The following is a 19,799-nucleotide window of genomic DNA, read 5'->3' as shown; positions in this document are numbered from 1 at the left end:
GCCAGGTTGCTGTGTGCTAAATATACAGAACTGCCAGTACAGAATTCAAGTGTAAGTCCACATTTTCATGCCTAACTATAGGCGTGAGCACTTGAACCATGGTAAAGGCTGGTGTTGCTTGAATTTAACGGTTGGCAGTCAGGTGCATAACTCCTTGTATTCTATAACCTGCATGCCTAGAAGACCCACCCTGCCCCTCCCCTGTCCACACTCCCCTTGAAGTTGAGTGTGATAGAATTAGCATGCACAACTTCTAGAACAGTACCTAAGGGCAGTTGCAGGTGTAAATGATAATTGGTGCCAATTGGTGCCAATCAACACCAACATAAGCCAATAATTGGTTGCTAACACCTATTAACAGCCAATTATTAAATTACGTTGCTTGCACAATGATCCTTATTCTACAAATTGTATGCACATAAATTTAGTAATTCATGTTTATAAAATGCAGGTGTGAGTGTATAGATCAGAGGTTTTTAACTCAGTCCTCAAGACTCACCCAGCCAGTTGGGGTTTCAGGATATTCCCATAAAACCCCTGGTATCGATAGTAAATAGATTTCACTAAGAATGATAGAGTTTGCATTACATAACATGCAATAAATTATATTAATGTACATTAATTGGTCAATGTACGTTAGCTCCAAAATGTTTATTTTCTTTATTTCATTTATAGCTGCTTGTTACTTAAGCAGGTATCAATAAAACAATTATAATAAAATCATAACATAGAAAAGAAAATAAGATACCTTTTTTATTGGACTAACTTAATACATTTTTTGATTAGCTTTTGAAGGTAGCCCTTCTTCAGATCTGATCCAAAAAAGGGGGTGCAGCCATGGGTGGATTGGGGGCATTCCCACAATTTATGTATGCTGTTATAGAATAAAGGGGATTCATGCCTCATTTAGGTGCAGGGATTTATACCAGGGTTTTGTTGGTGTAAATGGTCACACCTACAAGTAGTTGTGGTTCCTGGAGCTAACAGCTATTCTATAGATGTCACCTAACTTTGAGTGCCTTTTATAGACTAACGCTAAGCGCTATTTTTTTGGCGCTGATTTTTTTAGATGCTATTTATTGAATTTAGTCCCATGTGTGTAAGAGGGAGCCCTGCCTATGTCCTGCCCATGCTCCTCCCCTCTATACGTTCCCTTGCAGATATGCACTATGTAAGTCAAGCGGGCAGTGCTTAGGCACCCTGCTAGCACTTTCACTGGTGTGTGCATGCATACAATATAAATGCTCATTTTTAACATTTACACATGCAATGGGTTCATAAATGTTAGTGCCCAGTTTATAACAAACAGGAAAACACCTCTACGAAAGATCCAAGGAAAGCAGAAGAGTAGAAAGTGCAACACAAGCTTCAATGCAGGAAGTATTGATCAAAATACCATTATTGCACCAAACAGAGTCCGACACAGGGCCGTGTTTTGGTGGGACAAACTGCCTGCCTCAGGGGTCAAAGGTTACACTGCTGGTGACACAATAAAATCTGTAGTATCTGTAGTGACATACTTCCTCTTTTCTGACATTTGAAGCAGTGATGATTTTGGCACCAAGGCGAATTTTGGCAAGTGTTTTTTTGATTCTGGGTGATCCCATTATATGTTATTAAAATGAATAACTTCACTATAGACACTATACATTTTATTCTCACCAGCAGTATAATTTGACCCTTGAGGCAGGTGGTTTGTCCCACCGAAACAGGGCCCTGTGTCGGGTCTCTGTTTGTGGCAAAAAAGGTGTTTTGATCGGTACTTCTTGCATTTAAGCTCGTGTTGCACTTTCTACTCTTCTGCTTTCCAGTGACCAGTTTATGTAATTGCAGGTTTTTGGCCTACGCATGAAAGGCCAGCATGAAGGTTAAGTGGCTTATCTAGCACCTTTCACCTTACTCAATTATAATGTTAAAAATGTTGGATTGTGATATTATTGCACAAATGTGGCACATGAACAAGGCCCAGCAATCTTTAGTGCTAAAGATGACATTTTAGTGGTGTTGACCTCTATTTTCATCATCACCAATCATTGTCCAATGTCTTAAGTCAGGACACAGAATGCTTTGAGCTTACTTTTGCTAAATAGAAATGGTTATACTAAGAAAAGTGACTCTGATAGATGTTACCAAGAAGTCACATAATACATGTCCAGCGATTTTAAGCAGTATACAGTGGTCATAGGACAATTTTAGTTAAAATATTACACACCATTATTTTTGCCCAAGATTGGTGATGGTTATTTAAATCCAAGGAAGATTTAATTCATCTTTGCTTTTGGTTATGTATTCAGGCAAAGGAGGAGGTGCTAATTAAAGGCACAGACGTCTCTCTTGAGTGCTAAATGCACAATTGGAGATCATGAGAAATCTAGAGTTATTTTGACAATAGAAGAAATTAGCCTTCAAAGCAGGTTTCCCTTCTTTTGTATCAATCTGTATTACAAGTGGCAACTGAACTGTTTAGTTTTCACATGCTGGAGGCAGAATTTTCAAAAGAAAAAATAAAATACCAGCTGAAATCTCATTTCACAGAGCTCAGGTAAGATCCTGTCCAGCAGTGCTACTTTGCATTGTTTTCCTATAATAAAGTCTGCTTTACAGTTCAATATCCATGTTTCCAATTCTGAGATTTATCTCCTTGTAATCATAGTGATAAAAACCATGAACTGATGCCAAAATCATACTCCAAAAGACCACCAAAAGCAAAATGAACTGGTATTACGTTGATACCACAAGATTTTACTTCCAAATTATAATCATAGTGCTCCTCTATCATTTTTGTAGGTTTTTTTGAAATTGCACTTAAAAGAAGTGTCTGCGGCCCAAAAAAAACTCACCTACAAAAGTCTAAAAGAGGATACCACTCATTTTAATCCTGACCTATATTGGGATGAAAGTAGTCAAGTTGCTTACAATCATTTCTGAAATACCATTTGGTAAATGTTCTGTACATTTCTGGAGTTATTATTAGAATCGTATTTTAAAAAATTATCACATGTGCCAGATCCCTTCAGACCTCTCTAAAGCACTAGAAATGTTGCTTTTGCTGCCTATTTAATATTGCATTTTGTTATTTTAGAGACATTGCCAGATTTTCTCTAGGGGATTATCAGTGCCGCATGCCAACCCTCTCCAACTGACTTAGCAGTGCCATAATATTACCATATCATCCCCACAGAGTAGGGAGTTTTCCCATTTTTGCCCTGAAATTCCATGTGGAAACTGAAGTGTTTTTAATACAAAGTGCATAACTTAACTGCTTAATTAGCTAATCAGTGCTGTTAATTGGATGTTAACCAATTACCAGCACTAATTGGCATTGAGATTTACACGCACAACTCTCTAAGTCTATTCTATAACGTGGTGCTCCTAAATTCTAAGTTGCATAGTTGAAAAGGGGGCGTGCCCATGGGCAGGGCACTTCTTTAATTTATGCACATTATTATAGAATACATCCGCTCTGTACCTAATTTAGGTGTCGGGATTTACACCAAGTAAAATGAGGCCTAAATGGACGCAACCAAATTTGGTTACGTGGTGAGCCACTCGGTATATTCTATATACCGCATGGAAAATTAAGCCTATTCTATAAAATTTAGGCATACTTTAGAGAATACACTTAGGCCTAATTTTTTCTGTGCATATTTTTCAGCCACCATCTATAGAATCTGCCCTTTGTGTCTACTGGAGAAATGTTTCATATAGGTGATAAACCTTTCACACCACACTATCATTTTATACACCAGTATGGAGGTAACTGTCAGAGTAAAGCACTGACGAGCACAGTACTCCAAACAATGAGAAATTGTATTGCCAATATGCTACCTAGACTTTATGTTGACAACTAGGGATATGCACGGTGGTGGTGGTGGTGGACAAACAAAAGGCTTATTTTTAGTTTGTTGGGGTTTTCCCCAATTTTTGAACTTTGTTTTGGTTTGTTTCACACATTTGTTTTAATAAAAATATTTCTAATGTGCACGAGAACTTTTAAAGTGCATTTGGTAGCCCTTTAACTAAGGAAAAGTAGACCAAACATGGGCCTACCATGCACTAAAAGTGCACTACCATGGGATGCGCTAAATAGGTGGCAGTAAGGACTCTTGCGGTAATGGGCATGCGCTAATGGGGAAATTAGCACGTGGCCATTACAAAAAAATATGGCATAGTGGCCACAGCGTGTGAGAAACCCATATGCTGACACTAGCACTGGACACTTTTTACCACGGCTTGGTAAAAGGGACCCCTAGTTGACTTACTGTGCATTAGTACATAGTAAAGTTTTTTTTAGGATGCACTAATGAAACAAATGCAGACTAACAAGTACACATCCTTATTCACAACTGAAAGCTTCCAAAGTTGGAGAAAGAATGGCTCCCTCCCATTCCCCCTGAGATTCTAACATTTGGACCTTTTTGCCATTTATGTCAGTGTGCAGTTCCAATAGCTGCACGGGTACCGGAGGAAACTGGATTTTTATGCAGACTGCAATAGCTCTACACATCTGAAGAGGGCGCTAATCTGCCACCAAAACCTCAAGTATGGTCACCTTATATAATTTTCATGTTCCTCCAATAAAACATATCAGAACCTGTAAAGAATCAAGTTTGTTCCACCTTACAGGCCTTACACAGGCAGAATTTCACAGCTGAGGCCCCAAACCCCATTCCTGTGCTGCGTGATTCTCTGGTGTCAGATCAAACGCTCCTCTGGGGGAATTTTCAGAGTGCTGACTGCCATGTTCACTTCAGGTCCTGTTTGCTCCAGGTTGCTGGGATTAAATGGCCCTTCAGTCTGTCGTTGCTCCAGTACTTTAACAATGAGCAGTATTGTGACAATTCCTATAATAATTGCACCTACAGTGAGACTGGGAGCAATAAAAGATGCCAAACCAGCTGCCTTTCTTGGTGCTGTATTCTGTGGAAATAATGTGCACATAAGTAAACATTTATTTGACATCAAGCACACAAATTCAAACATACAGAAAATGAAAGGTTGGAAGTGAAACCCTTATTTAGATTTTTCCTCTAATTCAGTGCTCGGAACAAAAATGCCTTCAGGAATTAAGGTCTAGTATTTATCAATGCAGCTTCCTTTTTACCATAAAAGTGTGAAAGTGAGACATTATTCCAAAAGTCTTTTTCATTGCACAGCATGCAGTTGCTCTAGTGCCTGGGTATTATAGGTTTTAAATGCATGAAGTTACAGCTTTGAAGAGGAAATGAATGCTTCTCTTTCTCCTCTGACATCTGCTCAGGATCTTTCAAGACTAGATAATGATGTACATTGCAGAAGCAAAAGGCGCTCGGATAATAACTAATTTTTTCAGTGGTGATCAGGAGAGATGTTACTAGAAGGTGATGTGCTTTCCTTGACATTGAGAGAGATGATAAACCCTAGTAGATATTTCTTATTCCTCTATGTTACTGTTGGACATAGAGGACCTTTTTCTAATGTGCAGTAAACATTAGTGTACGCTTAATGCAGATTATAATGGCTTAGTGCAGGATGCGCTCAGGTATCCTGCAGCAAGGTCCACAGTAGCACGTGCTAACCACTATTCCCTCTAAGCTGAGTGGATGTCCTCCAACCGCATTGCTACCAGTAGGGGATGGTGCTTCAATGTTGTATTTTCAATCTCTAGGTACTGTCGCTCAATATTGAAAATGTGATAGTGAAACAGCACTCCCACTGGCAGGACTGTAGATGGAGGACTCCTGTTTAGCTTAGAGGGAACAGTGGCGCTATGTAGGGCCCTTTTACTAAGCCGCATAAGGCACTACACATACCCAATGCGCATCAAAATGGAGTTACTGCGAGGCTTTTGTGGTAATTTCATTTTTGGCACACGTCTGATATGCATGGCCAAAAAATAATTTTTATTATTGGACGAATGCCAAGTGGCATTTGGCACGCGTAGGTCATTACCGCCCAGTTACCGTGTCAGACTTTAGCACTAAGTCAATGGCTGGTGCTAAGGTCGCAGACCCAAAATGGATGCACAGCAATTTTGATTTTGCTGCCTACCTGCTAGTAGCTGTTTGTAATGGTATGGAGTACACTTAACGCTAAAGTAGCAGCATAAAGCACCTGAACCCCCCCCCCCCCCTCTAATGGGGCACATTGGTACCCTAAGAGTATAGTACCCCCACCTAGGCAGCTGTCTGTCTCACCTGCCTTTACTTTCAGGTCCCAAAAGTGCCAGATTCACCATACTACTCACAGTTGCTTTTCACAACTAAGGAATGTTTTCTATTTAAATGCTTTCATTCTGATTCAGTTTGACTTGAAGTTCTATAACTAATGATTAGGTGGAGAGTGTTGGGCTCCCCACTTGCACTAATGATGTGCTAGCATTGAAGACTCTTTTGATGAGCCTGTAGTCTCATCCCATCAGGATCAAATGCTATTTCACTAACTGATTGACGAACATTAAAATGCAATCTTGAAAAAAATCTTTCCATATTTTTTAAGTCAAACATATCATGATCTGCTTGTCATAATATTTAATATGAAGAGCAGAACTTGCAAGGAATGTGTGAAGCTAGTACAGAACTATTTCTATTTGTGTGAAATCCATCTTATGCTACTGAGGAACTAAAATTCATTTTCAGGTTACATTAAGAGTCTGACGCTATCCTAATCTGAAGAGTATTATGAGATATTCGCCAAACACTTGTGGCGGCCCTATCACTCACCTTCAGCTGATGAGTGCTGTCAAACCTTTCCTTCTGCTGCTTCTTGGCTTGTACCACTGCATTCTCCAATTCACGTGGAACGATCCATTTGACTTCTGCATCCACCAATCTACGCTGGCTGAAGGAAGCGGCAATAGAAGCATGGAAACAGCAGGAGAAAGGGCCAGAGGTACTAATGTTATTGAGCAAGAAGCAAGTACTGGGGCTACTGAAAGTGTTTGGTAGGTGTATCCAGGAGCCTCTCCACTCTAGTAGCCCACAGGGGCAGTTCCTTGGTGGAGTGCTGGTGTGTACATACATATTCTACCACTTGTCGACAGTCACCACTTCCTGATAAATATGTCATATATAGGGATATATAACTCTTCATATAATGCATTTTAGAGCTTAAAAATATTTTTCAGAAATATAGCAGGGACAGCAACCACATTAGTGGGGTAACCCAACTTGTTGCAAATAATTACCTACATCTGCACGAACATGGACTACGCTTCCTCAATCCATAAAATGGACATGAGATTATCTAATTTTTAGAAAGGCAGTGAAAACAGTTTTGTTCAGGGAATTCTTGTTAACTTCATCCTGATTTTTCTTTTTTTTATTGATTTTATGAATTTTTAATTTTCCATTTTTGATTTATACTGTAATTCTCCTGGACTGTTCCATTTCCTTGGTTCTGCAATCCGCATTGAGCTGAGTCGGTACGAAGCGGAATATAAGAATTGAAACGTATTGCATTGTATTTCTTAGAATCTTATAGTGATAAAATAATGGTTATACCGACCAGAGTGCATGCTTCTATAGTAAACTGAGAACATTTGACGAGGCTTGTAAGTAATTTTTAATTCTTAGCAGTATGTTTAATCCTCTCCTAGCTAAGGATTTTGTAATTAATGATACTAAATATGTGTTGGAGACAAAACACAAAATACTGGTGTTATCCTTGATAATTTTCTTACTTTTGAACAACAGGTACAAGCGGTTACTACAAAGGTGTTTAAAACGTTATGGAAATTCAGAAGATTTAGATCCAACTTTGAACCTGAATCATTTCAACTTATTGTTCAGGCAATGATTTTAGCATGCATGGAGGGGCATTTTTGATATGATGTTTAATTTGGATTTTGGACATCTTACGTTAAATGTCCCAAATCTGAATAGGAAATACAGCCATTTTTGAAACAGCAAAACTTCTTCTCTTTTTTTTTTTTCCGAAAATGGACACATACTAGATGGTTTTGTGCTCTATGCATTTATCTTTTTAGTCCATTAAAAAAAAAAAAGGTCCAAGTGCAAAATGCACAAAATCAAGCCATGGGGATGTAGGAGGAGCCAGTATTCTTAGTAGACTCGCCACACAGACATCCCATGAGAGCAATGGGGCACTGCTGTGGACTTCATATAAAAGCTTCCCGGTACACATCTCACCATTGCTCCCTTATCTTGTCTGCTGAACCCTCCAAAACCTACTGCCCCCAGCTGTACACCACTACAAAAGCCCTTATGGGTGAAGGGATCACCTATATGTGGTTCAGTAGTTTTTTGGTGAATTTTGGAGAGTGACACATTTCACCAGAAGTGTAACACTTCAGTCACTGGAAAAGTAATGGAAGCCCTGCTGAATGAAAGGATAGTGAATTCCCTGGAATACAGTGGGTTACAAGATCTGAGGCAACATGGTTTTACCAAAGATAAATTATGCCAAACAAATCTGAATTCATTGACTGGGTGACCCGAGAATTGGATTGAGGACATGTAATCTCCTAGGATTTCAGCAAAGCATTCAACACGATTCCTCATAGGAGACTCTAGAATAAATTCGACAGGCTGAAGTTAGGACTCAAAGTGGTGAACTGGATTATAAACTGTTTAACAGACAGATGCCAGGATGATGGTTAATGGAATTCACTCGGAGGAAGGTAAGGTGAGTAGTGGATTGCCTGAAGGATCAGTTCTGGGGTCAATACTGTTCAATATATTTGTGAGTGACATCGTCATAGGGTTACAAGGTAAGGTTTGTCTTTTTGTGGATGATACCAAGATTTGCAACAGAGTGGACACACCAGAGGGAATGGACAACATGAAAAAGGATCTGCAAAAGTTAGAATGGTCTAATGTTTAGCAATTAAAAATTATTGCAAAAAATTGCAGAGTGATGCGATTGAGGAGTAGAAATCCAAAGGAGCCATATGTGCCATTTATTGACAGGACAGTATTCATTCACACCAAAGGGATAAGAACAGGAAAAGGGATAACAGTGCTGTACTCTACAATAACAGGGGCTGAACCACCTGGCATAAAATAACTCCACCTTTCAAGAAACAGAAGCCAAGTAGCCGAAAGCAGCTGAAAAAAAAATGAGTCTTCAAAATTGTTTGATAGTATCTGAGGATCTGAAGATGATGAAACAGCAGGACAGGATGGTTGCCATAGCCAGAAGGATGCTAGGTTGTATAGAGAGAGAAACATAATTAGCAGAAGAAAGGAGATGTTGATGCCCCTGTACAAGTCACTGATGAGGCTCCACTTGGAGTACTGTGTTCAGTTTGGGAGGCTGTATATTACTAAGGATGTAAAAAGACTTGAAATGGTTCAGAGGAAGGTGACAAAAATGCTATGGGGCTTGCACCAAAACATGTATGAGAAGAAACTGGAAGACCTGAATATGTACCCTAGAGGAATGAAGGGATAGGGGAGATATGATACAGATATTAATATAGAAACAAATCTTTTCCAGAGAAGGGAAAATGGTAAAAGTAGAGGACATAAATTGAGGTTGTGGTGTGGTAGACTTAGGAGTAACACCAGGAAATATTTTTTCATGAGAGGGGAGTCGATGCCTGGAATGCCCACCCGAGAGAAGTGGTGGAGATGAAAACAGTGACAAATTCAAAAAGGCATGAGATGAACACAGAAGATCCCTAATTAGAAAGAGGATGGTATAAAAATAAAACTGAAATGACTTGCAAACTGAAGATGATCTAATCAGTAAGATACCTATTTACCCAGGGAGCACTTTGAGTACTGATTCACTCTTTTGTTATCAGGAAACTTGACTACTGTAATGACCTCTTAAATGGTGCCCATACATCTGACATTTGATGTCTCAAAACATGGCTGTTAAACTTATTACTAACTCATGTAAATATGATCATGTAACTCCTTTGCTTTGCAGAGAACACTGGTTGCCAGGAACTCACAGAATAATGAATAAACCCCTCACTCTAGTTCATAAAATTCACCATTTGGGACAGCCGCTATACCCCTCTTGGTTATTGACACCTTATGCTCCCTCATGATTACTTAGGTCTACACAAAACAATTACATAGTAACATATAGTAGATGACGGCAGAAAAAGACTTGCACGGTCCATCCAGTCCGCCCAACAAGACAAACTCATATGTGCTACTTTTTATTTGTACCTGTCCTCTTCAGGGCACAGACCGTATAAGTCTGGCCAGCACTAGCCCCGCCTCTCACCACCAGCTCTGGCACAGACCGTATAAGTCTGCCCAGCACTATCCCCGCCTCCCACCACCGGCTCTGCCACCTAAACTCGGCTAAGTTCCCAAGGATCCATTCCTTCTGAACAGGATTCCTTTATGCTTATCCCACGCATGTTTGAATTCTGTTACCGTTTTCATCTCCACCACCTCCCGCGGGAGGGCATTCCAAGTATCCACCACTCTCTCTGTGAAAAAGTACTTCCTGACATTTTTCCTGAGTCTGCCCCCCTTCAATCTCATTTCATGTCCTCTCGTTCTACCGCCTTCGTATCTCCGGAAAAGATTTGTTTGCTTATTCGTTTACTTAAATATTCCTTCTTTCTGCTTTATTGGTTTTGATACCATTAGGAAAAAAACGTTTTAGCGTAGTAGCTCCCACCCTTTAGAACTCTTTGCCTATACCTTTGAGATTAGAACATTCCCACCAATATTTCAAACAAAAGGCTGAAGACTTTCTTATTTCGAGATGCATTTGAGAGTTCAACTCTAATCAATATATACGAACTGATATGTTTCTCTTTTCTCCAAACTCCTTGCCTTTACCCCTCCTGGTGAGGGGGTATAATCCAGCACTGAAATAATATTTTTCCTTTAATATCTTAATCTTATTCCCACTTTTTTTAAAATCCCTTTGCTATCGGAATTTGTATCTCTTTTCCATCCTATTATGTTTACATTTTATTAAATTGTAAACAACTCAAAGTTTGCTCATGAGCAGTATATCAAGATCTAAATAAACTTGAAACTTCTGCTTAGACAGTGGCTCCAGCTGTGAGGAACTAAGGCTGATGCTAAGTAGACTTTTATGGTCTGTGTTCTGTGAATGGCACAACAGATTACAATATGATGGAGAGGACTCTGATGGCAACTCTAATAGCTGGAACATGAGGACAGTGCCGGGCAGACTTCTACAGTCTGCGACCTGTATATTACAAGAAAGATTGGGATAGGCTGGAGTGAGCTTCAATGGTTGGAACATTGATGTGATAGGCAGGCTTCTACACTCAGTGTCCCAGAAATGTCAAAGAAAGATCAGGATCAAGTTTTATATACCACATTCATTGTTGGTTTAATCATGAATTGAAAGTGAGTATGATTGACTGGATGGACCACTCAGGTCTTTATCTGCTGTCATTTACTATTTTATTATGTTACTATGATGTGCCCAGGTCACACAGAGAGTTAAGGGGAAGTTATCATTGTCGACTACCATTAAGACATGTTATTTTACTAATACCCCAGTTTTATTAGTAACTAGGTTTCATTGCATAAAATGCGACCAGTGCTTAAACAGCACAAGTAGGTGGTAAAGTAACCCATCATAACAGTAGCCTCAAGTTGATACCTTCTCCCCTTAGTGGTGTAGCCCAAATATGACATGCAGTCTGATCCAGGGGTGGACTGAACACACAGGCAACCGGGCAGTGCCCGAGGGCCCAGAGGTTCTGGGGGGACCAGTGCCTCTCTCCCCCCCCCCCCTGCACACTACAGCTCCCTGGGCCTACTTTGAAGTTCCCTGGTGGTCTAGTGGCCTCTTCGGGGGCAGGAAAGAACCCCACTCTCTCCTTCCCACTGCGCTGCCCTGTCTGGCACCACCGTGTCTTCACAATGGCTGCCAAGACTTCCTGTGGAAGTCTTGTGAGACTGCCACAGGAAGTCTCAGCAGCTATTAAGAAGCAGTAGCACCAGGTACAGCAGTGGTGATTGGTAGGAAAGAGTGGAATTCTTTCTTGTCCCCTGAAGTGGTCATTAGAACACCAGGGCCCTTCAATGTAGGCCTAGGGGACTGTAGTGTGCAGGAGTGGGTACAGGAAACAAATGTGGGGGCGGTGGGGAAGTAGCCCAATGACCCCTTCTGCTCAGGGGCCCAGATCACTGTCAGTCCGCCCCTGGTCTGATCGCTTTATCCTGAGCTCTAACCAAAGATCATATCCTCTTCCATTTTAAATATGTTACCAATCTTTGTTCAGTGCAGTGTATGTTTGTCATCAGTATTCTCTGGGTCTTAGAGAGTTGCAGGATTCTTACACTGCTAGTACCAGGACACAGACAGCCCACAGAATTTTAAACAGAGTTGGGTAATAAAATTGCTCTCTATCAGTGTTACAAGAGTGTTTTCTCAGCTGAGGAATATTTTAAAGTCTATGACTGACTGAAATGAAAGCAATATGTCAAGTTGATAGAGCTGTACAAGTACAACCGCAAAAAAATCAAAGGGCAGTTACAAATCATGTGTCGGCATATGACCTCTTAGTTGCCTCCATTTACCTGTGCAATATATTCTTATTTCTCAGAAAGCGTTTCAGTTATTAGAATTTGATATTACTCAAGGCAGCAGACAATTAAGAGGAAGAGATGAGTGATGAAAAACAGGTATCATTTGAGGAAGAATCACTTGAAGAGAGACCACAGGGAGGGGAAAAGAGTGCACGGAAACAGATAGGAAAAAGTGGAGAAGAGCATCAGGAAGAAAATGTGGAAATGAGGAAAAAAGAAGGGGAGAAAACAAAACCATAAAAGAGCAGGGTGAGAGCAGACACCAAATGAGAAATTGGTAGATCTGTAATATTAATAAAGCTATGACACCTGTCAAGGTTTGTGCATTCACACATACCTTATTCTTATGTGCAGAAACTCTTACTTTGATTCATAGTGCTTACCATAAGAATCAAAGAAGTTGTTTTTAGATTCTTATGGTAAGCACTATGAATCAAAGTTGTTGAATTGCAAGAGGACCTTACGAGACTGGGAGACTGGACATCCAAATGAGAGATGACATTTAATGTGAGCAAGTGCAAAGTGATGCATGTGGGAAACAGGAACCTAAACTAAAGCTACGTGATGCAAGGTTCCACATTAGGAGTCACCAATCAGGAAAAGGATCTAAGTGTCATCATTGATGATACTTTGAAACCCTCTGCTCAGTGTGCAGCAGTGGCTAAGAAAGCAAATAGAATGTTAGGTATTATTAGGAAAGGAAAGCAAAAATAAGAATGTTATAATGCCTTTGTATCGCTCCATGGTGCAACTGCACCTCAAATACTGTGTGCAATTCTGGTCACTGCATCTCAAAAAAGATATAGTAGAATTAGAAAAGGTACAGAGAAGGGCGACAGAAATGTTAAAGGGGATGGGACAACTTCCATATGAGGAAATGCTAAAGCAGCTAGGCCTCTTCAGCTTGGAGAAGAGATGGCTGAGAGGAGATATGACAAGATGTCTATAAATGAGTGGAATGGAATAGGTGGACGTTAATCACTTGTTCACTCTTTCCAAAAATACTAGGACTAGGGAGCATGCAATGAAGCTATTAAATAGTAAATATAAAGCAAATTGGAGAAAATATTTCTTCACTCAAAGTGTAATTAAACTCTGGCATTCATTGCCAGAGAATGTGGTAAAAGCAGTTAGCTTAGCAGGGTTTTTAAAAGTTTGGCTAACTTTCTAAAAGAAAAGTCCAAAGCCATTATTAAGATGGACTTAGGGAAAATCCACTGCAGCATAAAATCTGATTTACTGTTTTGGGATCTTGTCAGGTACTTGTAACCTGGATTGGCCACTGTTGGAAACAGAATACAGAGTTTGATGACATTGTCCTACCTGGTGGTACTAATACATCACAGAGTATCTGGAGGCAGCACCTGACTTTGTAATTCCCCAGTTCAATGCAGGGTAGGACTAGCTTTGAAAACTACTCCAGTATAGAATATGGATACAGAGGAAGGCATACTTGGGATCATCAATCATACAAATTTCACTAGAATCTGCCATTCTATGACATTTGGTTATACAATTAGGATGCTGATACTACAGCTAGAAATTTGCGATCTGACAAAACTGAGTTTTACTAAACTGCTAAAGAAGCCTTCCCTAGCACAGTCACTCTACTGGCTTGTTTTATTAACATTATTTTCCTATACTGCATCTATTGCAGTGCTTCTAAACCTAGTCCTTGAAGCACACCTAGGCCTATCAGGTTTTCAGGCTATCCACAATGAATATGCATGACATAGATTTGCATGCACTGCCTCCTTGGTATGCAAATCTATCTCATGCATATTTATTGTGGATATCCTGAAAACCTGATGGGACTAGGTGTGCTTCAAGGACTAGGTTGAGAAGCACTGATCTATTGGAGGAGGGGGAAGCTTAGAAAATCAGGCACTAAGAACTTTGTTAATCCTTTTTGCTGAAGTTCCAGCAGTTTACCATTAGAGGCATCTGAAATCTGCCCATTATTCACAACGAGTTGATGGTATTAATAAGCATAAAAAAATAGATCCTAATCAATTATAGGAGTTCTTTCTGGCTTTTATAATTGATATATGTAAACCAATGGCAGTATATTAAGAATTGTAATAACATAGAGTACCCCAGCTTCCTAGCTATGCATTTAAGAGGTGGAATTCAATTAGGGGGATAAAGCTTTGGCACTTACTGGTGTGTTTGGTGTTTGTGGATTAATGTCAGATTCATTCAGTGCTGGAAAAAAAAACAGAAAAAAATTCTTGTGATATTTGCCTGAAAAAGGTGTTCGAATTCAGTGCTTTACCAAATTAGTGAAGGGGTTTTGATGGTAAGAGAAACAACTGCTATTGCACCATTGCATCCCACAGCCTGGTGACAGGTTCGAAGGACTGTAGTCCATATAAATTTGACTTATATTGCTTGTAGGGCAATAAAATACTTGATATGAATATTGCAGTCACTGAACCCCATGTGAAGAAGATAAATCCTTTAGGAAATTGATATTGTGTTGCAGAATCTGTTGACATAATTACAGCAGAAGTATAATTTGGTTTGATAAGTGAATGTCGGTGTTGCCCGTGAATGCTGACACTAAACAAGCTGTTCTGAGCTTGTTGCGGATTTATCTGTGCTTTCATTTCTCTTGTTTCTTTGTCTCTTCACCTTGCTTGAAATGTTGGAGTTCTGCTTCTTTTTCTTCCAGCTTGAGATGTAGCTACTAACCTATGCTTTAATTAAAATTAACAAAAAAGTCTGTCTTCCTGTCTGAATTCTAGAACAGCCTTAACTGGAATGAGGGATTACTGGACCTTTTCTCACTAGCAAATCAAATGATAATTTATTTCCCTATTTAATATACATAGAGGCCCTTTTACTAAGCTGCAAAGGCCCCTACGTGTGCCCAATGTGTGTCAATTTGAAATTACCGCCCAGTTACCGCATGGCTGAGTGGTAATTTCATTTTTTACACACGTCTGCTACTACTTCCGGGAAATAATTTTTATTTTCCGATGAGCGGCGCTAACCGGGTGGTAAAAGGCATTCTACATGCATAGATCATTATGGTCCGGTTAACATGTGAGACCTTACTGCTAAGTCAATGGGTGGTGGTAAGGTCAAATACCAAAAATGAATGTGTGCCAATTTTCATTTTGCCGCACATCCATTTTCGGCCAAAATTTAAAAAAAAGGCATTTTTTACAGGTGCTCTGAAAAATGGATCTGCACGCATCCAAAATACACGCCTACACTAGCACAGGCTATTTTTCAGCACACCTTAGATAAAGGACCCCCTAATCTTCACTTAATTTCCCTATCCTACAGAAGGGCACCCTTCTTCCAGGTTCCTTGTAGCAATCACACTCCTGACAGCTATCAGGTCTTATTCATTCACACAATGGTATATCTGACCTTCAGACTTTCAGTTTCAATCAGGCCCAGTTTTCCAAACTTTAAATTGTTAGTCCTTAAGTTTAAATCCCATAGGCTTGGTCTACCCCACTACCTCTCTTCCCTATCTCATACTCTCCGGCTCGTCTCCTTCATTCTGTAAATGATCACTGTCTAATTCTGCCTGGCATGTAATTTGCACAGAGTCTACTCATCATCATGCATTCTTTTTTGCTTTCCCTTCTCACTGGGATTCTCTCCCACTTGACATCTGTGCTGAAACCTCTTTTAAAATAAAGACCTGGCTCTTTGCTAAAGCTTTTACCACAGACTGATTTGTTGGCAAACCGCTACTGCCTTTCCCTTCTATTCTCTAAACCTTCCACTTTCCTACTCCTCTGTATTTCTGTTCTATCCACTTTCCTGTTGAATTTTGTAGTTCCTTTCCCTTTTCCTAATCTAAACCGCCGCCGAGAACTGCCAGTTAGTCATGGTGATAACCTTAATTATGTCTTCCCTTGTAACAGGCCTTAAAGACCTTGTTCCTAAACTAAGGGGGTCTTTTACTAAAGCTTAGCTCGAGTTATCTGTAGCAGGGCCCATAGGAATAAAATGGGCTCTGTTGCAGATAACTCGAGCAACGTTTTAGTAAAAGACCCCCTAAGTTAACTAATTTTAGGTTTAGGAATTAAGGGTTCCTTTTACAAAGACGCGCTAGTGTTTTTAAGCATACACTAAAAATAAGCATGAGCTAAACACTAGTGTAGGCACATGTTTTGGGTGCACGCAGATCCATTTTTCAGTGCACCTGTTAAAATGGCCTTTTAAAAATTTTTGTCGAAAATAAATGTGCGCAAAATAAAAATTGACGCGCATCTATTTTGGGTCTGAGACCTTACCGCCACCCATTGACTTAGCGGTGAGGTCTCATGCGGTAATCGTGTGGTAATCGGCTACACACGTAGAATGACGATTACCGTGCGGTTTCCGCTGCATGCAGGAAAATAAAAATGATTTTCCAGCGCACTTAGCCGGGCAGTAAATCCAAATTGACACATGTAGAATGCATAAGCGCCTACACGGCTTAGTAAAAGGACCTCTAAGTTCCCAATTTTACTCTCACTTTCCCAGGATTAATCAAATCTGCAGCCTTAACAAGCAAGCAGCTTTTGCTCTCACACAAACAGTTTTTCACACACATCAGCCAAAAATTACTTTAGGATTAGTAATTCACCTAACCCACTATGTTAAATTGCCTTCCAAACTTTCCAGTCAAAACTCAGTCTCACACTTGGAAAAAGTTAAATCCAGTTTCCCTCACTGGAGCTTACTCTCACACATCTACACACCTTGGTGGCTTCAGCACCTCTCCCAGCAGCCAGTGAAGTGGTTTCTAGCAAAACGGGGACACTGTTTATACCAGCTGACCTCTGTCAGCCAATCACATCTCAGGATTAGAAATTTCAGGTTTTTTTTTAAACAAACGGCAAGACTCTCCTTATGAGAACCAATAGCACTTTGCCATACAGGGACTCCTGAGGCAGGCCTGAACGGCCGAAACACGACTTGTGTCGAGTCCAGTTTTTTAAAGAATAAACTGTTGCTGTGAACTTTTTTCTGAGTCCAGTAGAAGTTTGTTTGGCGTCATCCATCTTGTCACCTTCGCTGTGTTTTTTTTATCGAACTATGGAACTTAACTGTAATTTGAGCAGTCTCCATTGAAATTTTTTCCACAGACTATAATAGGGAAATCATATTTTTCATAAGATTACCACAAAATTATTGCCAAAATCACCTAAAGTGAATTAAAATCCCTGACCATCTGAAACCACAAGCATCACCCCCCCCCCCCCCCCATACACACTGTTTAGCCGCATGCTAATGCCAACATTCCGTTCACTGGGGGGTATATTTTTCTCCCAAGATTTAAAACATGTTTAAACGCACTTATAAATTTTTCACCTAAATTTTCCCTAAAATCACCAAAAACCCATTGATAACCCCTCAAACTAAATAAAACACCATCTCAGACACGTTCCCAAATGACATCAGCCCAAAACAAACCACCAAAAACTTCAAGCCCAGTCCATACCATAAAACACAATTTTAACCACATGAATTTTTTTTTCAGTAACCTCACCATCCTGTGGCCTCTAGACCCCTCAACTACTAAAAATAAAAATCTTAAATTAGCCTCAGAGCCCAAGCCTGATGGCTCCAAAATTCATATTTTAAAATAAAAATAATCACCCAGGAAGCCCCAAAGGACCTCTTAACTGGGTCCTCAGATGCTCCTCAGGTGGTCACCATCACCTAATCCAATCTGGATGCACCCACTGCGCTGCTGGGGCTGCCGTGTTGCCAGGGCAACCCACCAGATACAGCTTAAAATCGAGGCCCCAGCTTCAGCTGAAGCCTACTGGAACTCTGGTTGTGCAATTGCACATGTGCATGCCACCGCACATGCACCAGAGCCACAGCAAGCCAGGCCTTAAGCAGGCCATTTTCCTGCCCCACTCTTCCTGGTCTCATTCTCTTATTTTTTGGCCATCGTGGTTAGACACGACAAGTCACATCTGCCATGTTAAGTCACATCTGCCACGTTTAACACCCCTACAGTCTCGGGGCATCTCCGGACCCAAGGTCTTAACAAGGGTTCAACCTGCCTGCCCCGGCCCAAACCAGGCCCAAACCAAGTCGGGATCTAGTGACGACAACACAGGACATGTATTTTGAAAATGTATTTTTTATCCATGGGTTACACCAAGACCACTTACCCAGATAAAGTTAGGTCACAAAAATTGCTGTCCTAACATTATCCAGATTGCTGTCTGGGTGGAAGTTTTAATATCACCACTGTCCGAATAGTGGGGGCACTTGCAGCTGTGCCTGGATATTCAGCAACTCTCAGTATCTGGATAGTGATGCTGAATATTCAGGTTTTATTTAGCAGTTGTGGCTGGTGTTTCACAACAATGCTGACCATGGCAGTGAAATATTGACCCATTTGTTTTCTGGGAGACATACAGTGGTGCCAGTCACTTTGAATAGATAACTTTAGTCAAGTTTCCAGATAACAGGCAACCATGTCGCTAAAACCACCACTGCATTTGGCGCTCCTTAGCAGTCTCTGCACAGCGCCACTTGGCATGCTAGCTTGTGTGTTAGGGTGGCTAACTGGCCCCAGATTTTTAGGACAGGCTGATCCAGTCCTGGTTTTATCTACTGCATGCAAGCCTTGTACTCTTACTTGTCATAGGGGGCATCAGAATGGCCTGCCCATGCAGACCATGGGGTAAACCATGAATGGATAAATTAGCCCTGAAACTCTCAAATTAGCTACCCTAGTGCGTAAGAGAGGTGGGGTGAGGAGCTGCTCCACATAGTGGCTGTAATGAGATTGTCAGCTGCAAGTCCATAATTAATGGCATAGCTCATAATTGTACTGCAAAACCAGAGAAATTGTTTTTCAAGAGTTTATCTCTTTAGAACACAAAGAGAGAACATTCTGAATTCATTGGCCCTTGAGTAGCCTATGGTTAGTGCAGTGGACCTTGATCCTGGGGAACTGAGTTCAATTCCCACTGTAGCTCCCTGTGATTCTGGGCAAGTCACTTAACCCTCCATTGCCCCTGGTACAAAATAAGTTCCTGAATATATGTAAACCACTTTGAATGTAGTTGCAAAAACAAAACCTCAGAAAGGCAGTATGTCAAGTCCTATTTCCCTTTCCCTTCATAGAAACAAGATGATTTCTTGGCTGTTGGTATTTCTGGTTTCTCATTGCTTACTTCACATTGCTATCTTTCTTTTTATGCCATCCTGCTATCCGCACCTGTTACAGGAGATTTCCCTTTGTATACTGTCATTACCCTATAGTTTTACCAAAACTGATTTGACAAGTCTTCAGAATTATTTCAAGTTCATTTTTCCATGCAGTTCAGACTGAATGCA

At 40.4% G+C, this 19,799-nt stretch overlaps 1 protein-coding gene across 1 annotated transcript in view; it reads right to left on the bottom strand.

The window, feature by feature from the left end:
* CRB1 (crumbs cell polarity complex component 1) overlaps positions 1–19,799 on the bottom strand; it is a 201,718-nt gene that overhangs the window by 1,495 nt on the left and 180,424 nt on the right. The window lies entirely within an intron of this gene.

This window comes from Microcaecilia unicolor, chromosome 6, assembly GCF_901765095.1.
Source record: "Microcaecilia unicolor chromosome 6, aMicUni1.1, whole genome shotgun sequence".
NCBI lineage: Eukaryota > Metazoa > Chordata > Amphibia > Gymnophiona > Siphonopidae > Microcaecilia > Microcaecilia unicolor.
This window is presented reverse-complemented; position numbering and strand designations above follow the sequence as displayed.